Genomic DNA, 13,358 nt, shown 5'->3' with positions numbered 1-13,358 from the left:
ACTTCACCATTCAAACAATGTCGAGCAAGATTCGACTATTAACTTCGGGATAAGTAGACAAATTGTGTATCCACATTGTTTATAGTTCGTGCTTGAAGTCAACCTCGGTAGCGAAAGCACCGTGCACGAACGGTGCACATGGATTCCATCAACTTCACCATTCAAACAATGTCGGGCAAGATTCGACAATTAACATCGGGATAACAATACAGATTATGTATGCACTTTGTTTACACTTCGTGCTAGAAGACAACCTCGGTAGCGAAAGCACCGAGCACGAACGGTACACATGGGTTCCATCAACAACTTCACCATTGAAACAATGTCGAGCAAGATTGGACTATTGACTTCGGGATAACTATACAAATTGTGTATCCACTTTGTTTACACTTCGTGCTTGAAGACAACCTCGGTAGCGAAAGCACCGAGCACGAATCGTGCACATGTATTCCATCAACAACTTCACCATTCAAACAATGTCGAGCAAGATTCGACTATTAACATCGGGATGACTATACAAATTGTGTATCCACTTTGTTTACACTTCGTGCTTGAAGACAACCTCGGTAGCGAAAGCACCGAGCACGAACGGTGCACATGGATTCCATCAACAACTTCACAATTGAAACAATGTCGAGCCAGATTGGACTATTATCTTCTGGATAACTAGACAAATTGTGTATCCACTTTGTTTACAGTTCGTGCTAGAAGACAACCTCGGTAGCGAAAGCACCGAGCACGAACCGTGCACATGGATTCCATCAACAACTTCACCATTCAAACAATGTCGAGCAAGATTGGACTATTAACTTCGGGATAACTATACAAATTGTGTATCCACTTTGTTTACACTTCGTGCTTGAAGACAACCTCGGTAGCGAAAGCACCGAGCACGAACGGTGCACATGGGTTCCATCAACAACATCACCATTCAAACAATGCCGAGCAAGATTGGACTATTAACTTCGGGGTAACTAGACAAATTGTGTATCCACTTTGTTTACAGTTCGTGCTAGAAGACAACCTCGGTAGCGAAAGCACCGAGCACGAACCGTGCACATGGATTCCATCGACAACATCAGCATTCAAACAATGTCGAGCAAGATTGGACTATTAACTTCGGGATAACTAGACAAATTGTGTATCCACTTTGTTTACAGTTCGTGCTAGAAGACAACCTCGGTAGCGAAAGCACCGAGCACGAACCGTGCACATGGATTCCATCGACAACTTCACCATTCAAACAATGTCGAGCAAGATTGGACTATTAACTTCGGGATAACTAGACAAATTGTGTATCCACTTTGTTTACAGTTCGTGCTAGAAGACAACCTCGGTAGCGAAAGAACCTAGCACGAACCGTGCACATGGATTCCATCAACAACTTCACCATTCAAACAATGTCGAGCAAGATTGGACTATTAACTTCGGGATAACTAGACAAATTGTGTGTCCATTTTGTTTACAGTTCGTGCTAGAAGACAACCTCGGTAGCGAAAGCACCGAGCACGAACGGTTCACATGGATTCCATCAACAACTTCACCATTCAGACAATGTCGAGCAAGATTTGACTATTAACTTCGGGATAACTAGACAAATTGTGTATCCACTTTGTTTACAGTTCGTGCTAGAAGACAACGTCGGTAGCGAAAGCACCGAGCACGAACCGTGCACATGGATTCCATCAACAACTTCACCATTCAAACAATGTCGCGCAAGATTCGACTATTAACTTCGGGATAACTATACAAATATTGTATCCACTTTGTTTACACTTCGTGCTTGAAGACAACCTCGGAAGGAAAGCACCGAGAACGAACGGTGCACATTGACTCCATCAACAACTTCACCATTCAAACAATGTCGAGCAAGATTCGACTATTAACTTCGGGATAACCAGACAAATTGTGTATCCACTATGTTTATACTTCATGCTAGAAGACAACCTCGGTAGCTAAAGCACCGAGCACGAACGGTGCACATGGATTCCATCAACAACTTCACCATTCAAACAATGTCGAGCAAGATTCGACTATTAACGTCGGGATAACTAGACAAATTGTGTATGCACTTTGTTTACAGTTCGTGCTAGAAGACAACCTTGGTAGCGAAAGCACCGAGCACGAACCGTGCACATGGATTCCATCAACAACTTCACCATTCAAACAATGTCGAGCAAGATTCGACTATTAACTTCGGGATGACTATAGAAATTGTGTATCCACTTTGTTTACACTTCGTGCTTGAAGACAACCTCGGTAGCGAAAGCACCGAGCACGAACGGTGCACATGGATTCCATCAACAACTTCACAATTGAAACAATGTCGAGCCAGATTGGACTATTATCTTCGGGATAACTAGACAAATTGTGTATCCACTTTGTTTACAGTTCGTGCTAGAAGACAACCTCGGTAGCGAAAGCACCGAGCACGAACCGTGCACATGGATTCCATCAACAACTTCACCATTCAAACAATGTCGAGCAAGATTGGACTATTAACTTCGGGATAACTATACAAATTGTGTATCCACTTTGTTTACACTTCGTGCTTGAAGACAACCTCGGTAGCGAAAGCACCGAGCACGAACGGTGCACATGGGTTCCATCAACAACATCACCATTCAAACAATGCCGAGCAAGATTGGACTATTAACTTCGGGGTAACTAGACAAATTGTGTATCCACTTTGTTTACAGTTCGTGCTAGAAGACAACCTCGGTAGCGAAAGCACCGAGCACGAACCGTGCACATGGATTCCATCGACAACATCAGCATTCAAACAATGTCGAGCAAGATTGGACTATTAACTTCGGGATAACTAGACAAATTGTGTATCCACTTTGTTTACAGTTCGTGCTAGAAGACAACCTCGGTAGCGAAAGCACCGAGCACGAACCGTGCACATGGATTCCATCGACAACTTCACCATTCAAACAATGTCGAGCAAGATTGGACTATTAACTTCGGGATAACTAGACAAATTGTGTATCCACTTTGTTTACAGTTCGTGCTAGAAGACAACCTCGGTAGCGAAAGAACCTAGCACGAACCGTGCACATGGATTCCATCAACAACTTCACCATTCAAACAATGTCGAGCAAGATTGGACTATTAACTTCGGGATAACTAGACAAATTGTGTGTCCATTTTGTTTACAGTACGTGCTAGAAGACAACCTCGGTAGCGAAAGCACCGAGCACGAACGGTTCACATGGATTCCATCAACAACTTCACCATTCAGACAATGTCGAGCAAGATTTGACTATTAACTTCGGGATAACTAGACAAATTGTGTATCCACTTTGTTTACAGTTCGTGCTAGAAGACAACGTCGGTAGCGAAAGCACCGAGCACGAACCGTGCACATGGATTCCATCAACAACTTCACCATTCAAACAATGTCGCGCAAGATTCGACTATTAACTTCGGGATAACTATACAAATATTGTATCAACTTTGTGCTTGAAGACAACCTCGGAAGGAAAGCACCGAGAACGAACGGTGCACATTGACTCCATCAACAACTTCACCATTCAAACAATGTCGAGCAAGATTCGACTATTAACTTCGGGATAACCAGACAAATTGTGTATCCACTATGTTTATACTTCATGCTAGAAGACAACCTCGGTAGCTAAAGCACCGAGCACGAACGGTGCACATGGATTCCATCAACAACTTCACCATTCAAACAATGTCGAGCAAGATTCGACTATTAACGTCGGGATAACTAGACAAATTGTGTATGCACTTTGTTTACAGTTCGTGCTAGAAGACAACCTTGGTAGCGAAAGCACCGAGCACGAACCGTGCACATGGATTCCATCAACAACTTCACCATTCAAACAATGTCGAGCAAGATTCGACTATTAACTTCGGGATGACTATAGAAATTGTGTATCCACTTTGTTTACACTTCGTGCTTGAAGACAACCTCGGTAGCGAAAGCACCGAGCACGAACGGTGCACATGGATTCCATCAATAACTTCACCATTCAAACAATGTCGAGCAAGATTGGACTATTAACTTCGGGATAACTAGACAAATTGTGTATCCACTTTGTTTACAGTTCGTCCTAGAAGACAACCTCGGTAGCGAAAGCACCGAGCACGAACGGTGCACATGGATTCCATCAACACCTTCACCATTCAAACAATGTCGAGCAAGATACGACTATTAACTTCGGGATAACTATACAAATTGTGTATCCACTTTGTTTACACTTCGTGCTTGAAGACAACCTCGGTAGCGAAAGCACCGAGCACGAACGGTGCACATCGGTTTCATCCACAACTTCACCATTCAAACAATGTCGAGCAAGATTGGACTATTAACTTCGGGATAACTAGACAAATTGTGTATCCACTTTGTTTACAGTTCGTGCTAAAAGACAACATCGGTAGCGAAAGCACCGAGCACGAACCGTGCACATGGATTCCATCAACAACTTCACCATTCAAACAATGTCGAGCAAGATTCGACTATTAACTTCGGGATAACTATACAAATTGTGTATCCACTTTGTTTACACTTCGTGCTTGAAGTCAACCTCGGTAGCGAAAGCAACGAGCACGAACGGTGCACATGGATTCCATCAACAACTTCACCATTCAAGCAGTGTCAAGCCAGATTGGACTATTAACTTCGGGATAACTATACAAATTGTGTATCCACTTTGTTTACACTTCGTGCTTGAAGACAACCTCGGAAGGAAAGCACCGAGAACGAACGGTGCACATGGACTCCATCAACAACTTCACCATTCAAACAATGTCGAGCAAGGTTCGACTATTAACTTCGGGATAACTAGACAAATTGTGTATCCACTATGTTTACACTTCGTGCTAGAAGATAACCTCGGTAGCGAAAGCGCCGAGCACGAACGGTGCACATCGGTTTCATCCACAACTTCACCATTCAAACAATGTCGAGCAAGATTGGACTATTAACTTCGGGATAACTAGACAAATTGTGTATCCACTTTGTTTACAGTTCGTGCTAAAAGACAACATCGGTAGCGAAAGCACCGAGCACGAATCGTGCACATGTATTCCATCAACAACTTCACCATTCAAACAATGTCGAGCAAGATTCGACTATTAACATCGGGATGACTATACAAATTGTGTATCCACTTTGTTTACACTTCGTGCTTGAAGACAACCTCGGTAGCGAAAGCACCGAGCACGAACGGTGCACATGGATTCCATCAACAACTTCACAATTGAAACAATGTCGAGCCAGATTGGACTATTATCTTCGGGATAACTAGACAAATTGTGTATCCACTTTGTTTACAGTTCGTGCTAGAAGACAACCTCGGTAGCGAAAGCACCGAGCACGAACCGTGCACATGGATTCCATCAACAACTTCACCATTCAAGCAGTGTCAAGCCAGATTGGACTATTAACTTCGGGATAACTATACAAATTGTGTATCCACTTTGTTTACACTTCGTGCTTGAAGACAACCTCGGAAGGAAAGCACCGAGAACGAACGGTGCACATGGACTCCATCAACAACTTCACCATTCAAACAATGTCGAGCAAGATTGGACTATTCACTTCGGGATGACTAGACAAATTGTGTATCCACTTTGTTTACAGTTCGTCCTAGAAGACAACCTCGGTAGCGAAAGCACCGAGCACGAACGGTGCACATGGATTCCATCAACACCTTCACCATTCAAACAATGTCGAGCAAGATACGACTATTAACTTCGGGATAACTATACAAATTGTGTATCCACTTTGTTTACACTTCGTGCTTGAAGACAACCTCGGTAGCGAAAGCACCGAGCACGAACGGTGCACATCGGTTTCATCCACAACTTCACCATTCAAACAATGTCGAGCAAGATTGGACTATTAACTTCGGGATAACTAGACAAATTGTGTATCCACTTTGTTTACAGTTCGTGCTAAAAGACAACATCGGTAGCGAAAGCACCGAGCACGAACCGTGCACATGGATTCCATCAACAACTTCACCATTCAAACAATGTCGAGCAAGATTCGACTATTAACTTCGGGATAACTGTACAAATTGTGTATCCACTTTGTTTACACTTCGTGCTTGAAGTCAACCTCGGTAGCGAAAGCAACGAGCACGAACGGTGCACATGGATTCCATCAACAACTTCACCATTCAAGCAGTGTCAAGCCAGATTGGACTATTAACTTCGGGATAACTATACAAATTGTGTATCCACTTTGTTTACACTTCGTGCTTGAAGACAACCTCGGAAGGAAAGCACCGAGAACGAACGGTGCACATGGACTCCATCAACAACTTCACCATTCAAACAATGTCGAGCAAGGTTCGACTATTAACTTCGGGATAACTAGACAAATTGTGTATCCACTATGTTTACACTTCGTGCTAGAAGACAACCTCGGTAGCGAAAGCGCCGAGCACGAACGGTGCACATCGGTTTCATCCACAACTTCACCATTCAAACAATGTCGAGCAAGATTGGACTATTAACTTCGGGATAACTAGACAAATTGTGTATCCACTTTGTTTACAGTTCGTGCTAAAAGACAACATCGGTAGCGAAAGCACCGAGCACGAATCGTGCACATGTATTCCATCAACAACTTCACCATTCAAACAATGTCGAGCAAGATTCGACTATTAACATCGGGATGACTATACAAATTGTGTATCCACTTTGTTTACACTTCGTGCTTGAAGACAACCTCGGTAGCGAAAGCACCGAGCACGAACGGTGCACATGGATTCCATCAACAACTTCACAATTGAAACAATGTCGAGCCAGATTGGACTATTATCTTCGGGATAACTAGACAAATTGTGTATCCACTTTGTTTACAGTTCGTGCTAGAAGACAACCTCGGTAGCGAAAGCACCGAGCACGAACCGTGCACATGGATTCCATCAACAACTTCACCATTCAAGCAGTGTCAAGCCAGATTGGACTATTAACTTCGGGATAACTATACAAATTGTGTATCCACTTTGTTTACACTTCGTGCTTGAAGACAACCTCGGAAGGAAAGCACCGAGAACGAACGGTGCACATGGACTCCATCAACAACTTCACCATTCAAACAATGTCGAGCAAGGTTCGACTATTAACTTCGGGATAACTAGACAAATTGTGTATCCACTATGTTTACACTTCGTGCTAGAAGACAACCTCGGTAGCGAAAGCGCCGAGCACGAACGGTGCTCATGGATTCCATCAACAACTTCACCATTCAAACAATGTCGAGCAAGATTCGACTATTATCTTCGGGATAACTATACAAATTGTGTATCCACTTTGTTTACACTTCGTGCTTGATGTCAACCTCGGTAGCGAAAGCACCGAGCACGAACGGTGCACATGGATTCCATCAACACCTTCACCATTTAAACAATGTCGAGCAAGATTGGACTATTAACTTCGGGATAACTATACAAATTGTGTATCCACTTTGTTTACACTTCGTGCTTGAAGACAACCTCGATAGCGAAAGCACCGAGCACGAACGGTGCACATGGGTTCCATCCACAACTTCACCATTCAAACAATGTCGAGCAAGATTGGACTATTAACTTCGGGATAACTAGACAAATTGTGTATCCACTTTGTTTACAGTTCGTGCTAAAAGACAACCTCGGTAGCGAAAGCACCGAGCACGAACGGTGCACATGGATTCCATCAACAACTTCACCATTCAAACAATGTCGAGCAAGATTCGACTATTAACTTCGGGATAAGTAGACAAATTGTGTATCCACATTGTTTATAGTTCGTGCTTGAAGTCAACCTCGGTAGCGAAAGCACCGTGCACGAACGGTGCACATGGATTCCATCAACTTCACCATTCAAACAATGTCGGGCAAGATTCGACAATTAACATCGGGATAACAATACAGATTGTGTATGCACTTTGTTTACACTTCGTGCTAGAAGACAACCTCGGTAGCGAAAGCACCGAGCACGAACGGTACACATGGGTTCCATCAACAACTTCACCATTGAAACAATGTCGAGCAAGATTGGACTATCGACTTCGGGATAACTATACAAATTGTGTATCCACTTTGTTTACACTTCGTGCTTGAAGACAACCTCGGTAGCGAAAGCACCGAGCACGAATCGTGCACATGTATTCCATCAACAACTTCACCATTCAAACAATGTCGAGCAAGATTCGACTATTAACATCGGGATGACTATACAAATTGTGTATCCACTTTGTTTACACTTCGTGCTTGAAGACAACCTCGGTAGCGAAAGCACCGAGCACGAACGGTGCACATGGATTCCATCAACAACTTCACAATTGAAACAATGTCGAGCCAGATTGGACTATTATCTTCGGGATAACTAGACAAATTGTGTATCCACTTTGTTTACAGTTCGTGCTAGAAGACAACCTCGGTAGCGAAAGCACCGAGCACGAACCGTGCACATGGATTCCATCAACAACTTCACCATTCAAACAATGTCGAGCAAGATTGGACTATTAACTTCGGGATAACTATACAAATTGTGTATCCACTTTGTTTACACTTCGTGCTTGAAGACAACCTCGGTAGCGAAAGCACCGAGCACGAACGGTGCACATGGGTTCCATCAACAACATCACCATTCAAACAATGCCGAGCAAGATTGGACTATTAACTTCGGGGTAACTAGACAAATTGTGTATCCACTTTGTTTACAGTTCGTGCTAGAAGACAACCTCGGTAGCGAAAGCACCGAGCACGAACCGTGCACATGGATTCCATCGACAACATCAGCATTCAAACAATGTCGAGCAAGATTGGACTATTAACTTCGGGATAACTAGACAAATTGTGTATCCACTTTGTTTACAGTTCGTGCTAGAAGACAACCTCGGTAGCGAAAGCACCGAGCACGAACCGTGCACATGGATTCCATCGACAACTTCACCATTCAAACAATGTCGAGCAAGATTGGACTATTAACTTCGGGATAACTAGACAAATTGTGTATCCACTTTATTTACAGTTCGTGCTAGAAGACAACCTCGGTAGCGAAAGAACCTAGCACGAACCGTGCACATGGATTCCATCAACAACTTCACCATTCAAACAATGTCGAGCAAGATTGGACTATTAACTTCGGGATAACTAGACAAATTGTGTGTCCACTTTGTTTACAGTTCGTGCTAGAAGACAACCTCGGTAGCGAAAGCACCGAGCACGAACGGTTCACATGGATTCCGTCAACAACTTCACCATTCAGACAATGTCGAGCAAGATTTGACTATTAACTTCGGGATAACTAGACAAATTGTGTATCCACTTTGTTTACAGGTCGTGCTAGAAGACAACCTCGGTAGCGAAAGCACCGAGCACGAACCGTGCACATGGATTCCATCAACAACTTCACCATTCAAACAATGTCGAGCAAGATTCGACTATTAACTTCAGGGTCACTACACAAATTGTGTATCCACTTGGTTTACACTTCGTTCTCGAACACAACTTCAATTGCGATCTTACCGAGCACGAAAGATGCATATGGATTCCACCAACAACATCACCATTCAAACAATCTAGATCAAGATTGACTACTAACTTCTGGATAACTACACAAATTGTGTATCCACTTTGTTTACACTTCGTGCTTGAAGACAACCTCGGTAGCTAAAGCACCGAGCACGAACGGTTCACATGGATTCCATCAACAACTTCACCATTCAAACAATGTCGAGCAAGATTCGACTATTAACGTCGGGATAACTAGACAAATTGTGTATGCACTTTGTTTATAGTTCGTGCTAGAAGACAACCTTGGTAGCGAAAGCACCGAGCACGAACCGTGCACATGGATTCCATCAACAACTTCACCATTCAAACAATGTCGAGCAAGATTCGACTATTAACTTCGGGATGACTATCGAAATTGTGTATCCACTTTGTTTACACTTCGTGCTTGAAGACAACCTCGGTAGCGAAAGCACCGAGCACGAACGGTGCACATGGATTCCATCAACAACTTCACCATTCAAACAATGTCGAGCAAGATTCGACTATTAACTTCGGGATGACTATAGAAATTGTGTATCCACTTTGTTTACACTTCGTGCTAGAAGACAACCTCGGTAGCGAAACAACCGAGCACGAACGGTGCACATGGATTCCATCAACAACATCACCCTTCAAACAATGTCGAGTGAGATTCGACTATTAACTTCGGGATAACTAGACAAATTGTGTATCCACTTTGTTTACAGTTCGTGCTAGAAGACAACCTCGGTAGCGAAAGCACCGAGCACGAACCGTGCACATGGATTCCATCAACAACTTCACCATTCAAACAATGTCGCGCAAGATTCGACTATTAACTTCGGGATAATTATACAAATTGTGTATCCACTTTGTTTACACTTCGTGCTTGAAGACAACCTCGGAAGGAAAGCACCGAGAACGAACGGTGCACATTGACTCCATCAACAACTTCACCATTCAAACAATGTCGAGCAAGATTCGACTATTAACTTCGGGATAACTAGACAAATTGTGTATCCACTATGTTTATACTTCGTGCTAGAAGACAACCTCGGTAGCTAAAGCACTGAGCACGAACGGTGCACATGGATTCCATCAACAACTTCACCATTCAAACAATGTCGAGCAAGATTCGACTATTAACTTCAGGATAACTAGACAAATTGTGTATGCACTTTGTTTACAGTTCGTGCTAGAAGACAACCTCGGTAGCGAAAGCACCGAGCACGAACCGTGCACATGGATTCCATCAACAACTTCACCACTCAAACAATGTCGAGCAAGATTCGACTATTAACTTCGGGATGACTATAGAAATTGTGTATCCACTTTGTTTACATTTCGTGCTTGAAGACAACCTCGGTAGCGAAAGCACCGAGCACGAACGGTGCACATGGATTCCATCAACAACTTCACCATTCAAACAATGTCGAGCAAGATTGGACTATTAACTTCGGGATAACTATACAAATTGTGTATCCACTTTGTTTGCACTTCGTGCTTGAAGACAACCTCGGTAGCGAAAGCACCGAGCACGAACGGTGCACATGGGTTCCATCAACAACTTCACCATTCAAACAATGTCGAGCAAGATTGGATTATTAACTTCGGGATAACTAGACAAATTGTGTATCCACTTTGTTTACAGTTTGTGCTAGAAGACAATCTCGGTAGCGAAAGCACCGAGCACGAACCGTGCACATGGATTCCATCAACAACTTCACCATTCAAACAATGTCGAGCAAGATTCTTCTATTAACTTCGGGATAACTATACAAATTGTGTATCCACTTTGTTTACACTTCGTGCTTGAAGACAACCTCGGAAGGAAAGCACCGAGAACGAACGGTGCACATGGACTCCATCAACAACTTCACCATTCAAACAATGTCGAGCAAGATTCGACTATTAACTTCGGGATAACTAGACAAATTGTGTATCCACTTTGTTTACAGTTCATGCTAGAAGACAACCTCGGTAGCGAAAGCACCGAGCACGAACCGTGCACATGGATTCCATCAACAACTTCACCATTGAAACAATGTCGAGCAAGATTCGACTATTAACTTCGGGATAACTAGACAAATTGTGTATGCACTTTGTTTACAGTTCGTGCTAGAAGACAACCTCGGTAGCGAAAGCACCGAGCACGAACCGTGCACATGGATTCCATCAACAACTTCACCATTCAAACAATGTCGAGCAAGATTCGACTATTAACTTCAGGGTCACTACACAAATTGTGTATCCACTTGGTTTACACTTCGTTCTCGAACACAACTTCAATTGCGATGTTACCGACCACGAAAGATGCATATGGATTCCACCAACAACATCACCATTCAAACAATCTAGATCAAGATTGACTACTAACTTCTGGATAACTACACAAATGGTGTATCCACTTTGTTTACACTTCGTGCTAGAAGACAACCTCGGTAGCGAAAGCACCGAGAACGAACGGTGCACATGGACTCCATCAACAACTTCACCATTGAAACAATGTCGAGCAAGATTGGACTATTAACTTCGGGATAACTAGACAAATTGTGAATCCACTTTGTCTACACTTCGTGCTTGAAGACAACCTCGGTAGCGAAAGCACCGAGAACGAACGGTGCACATGGACTCCATCAACAACTTCACCATTGAAACAATGTCGAGCAAGATTGGACTATTAACTTCGGGATAACTAGACAAATTGTGAATCCACTTTGTCTACACTTCGTGCTAGAAGACAACCTCGGTAGCGAAAGCACCGAGCACGAACGGTGCACATGGATTCGATCAACAACTTCACCATTCAAACAATGTCGAGTAAGATTCGACTATTTACTTCGAGATAACTAGACAAATTGTGTATTCACTTTGTTTACACTTCGTGCTAGCTGACAACCTCGGTAGCGAAAGCACCGAGCACGAACGGTGCAGAAGGATTCGAGCAACAACTTCACCATTCAAGCAATATCGAGCAAGATTCGACTATTAACTTCGGGATAACTGGACAAATTGTGTATCCACTTTGTTTCCACTACGTGCTTGAAGACAACCTCGGTAGCGAAAGCACCGAGCACGAACGGTGCACATGGATACCATCAACAACTTCACCATTCAAACAATGTCGTGCAAGATTCGACTGTTAACTTCGGGATAACTAGACAAATTGTGTATCCACTTTGTATACACTTCGTGCTTGAAGACAACCTCGGTAGCGAAAGCACCGAGCATGAACGGTGCACAAGGATTCCATCAACAACTTCACCATTTAAACAATGTCGAGCAAGATTTGACTATTAACTTCAGGATAACTAGACAAATTGTGAATCCACTTTGTCTACACTTCGTGCTAGAAGACAACCTCGGTAGCGAAAGCACCGAGCACGAACCGTGCACATGGATTCCATCAACAACTTCACCATTCAAACAATGTCGAGCAAGATTTGACTATTAACTTCAGGATAACTAGAATAATTGTGAGTCCACTTTGTTTGCACTTCGTGCTAGAAGACAACCTCGGTAGCGAAAGCACCGAGCATGAACGGTGCACAAGGATTCCATCAACAACTTCACCATTCAAACATTGTCGAGCAAGATTTGACTATTAACTTCGGGATAACTAGACAAATTGTGTATCCACTTTGTTTACACTTCGTGCTAGAAGACATCCTCGGTAGCGAAAGCACCGAGCACGAACGGTGCACATGGATTCGATCAACAACTTCACCATTCAAACAATGTCGAGCAAGGTTCGACTATTAACTTCAGGATAACTAGACAAATTGTGTATTAACTTTGTTTACACTTCGTGCTTGAACACAACCTCGGCAGCGAAAGCACCGAGCACGACGGTGCACATGG

This window comes from Oryza brachyantha, chromosome 10, assembly GCF_000231095.2.
Source record: "Oryza brachyantha chromosome 10, ObraRS2, whole genome shotgun sequence".
Taxonomy (NCBI): Eukaryota; Viridiplantae; Streptophyta; class Magnoliopsida; order Poales; family Poaceae; genus Oryza; species Oryza brachyantha.
This window is presented reverse-complemented; position numbering follows the sequence as displayed.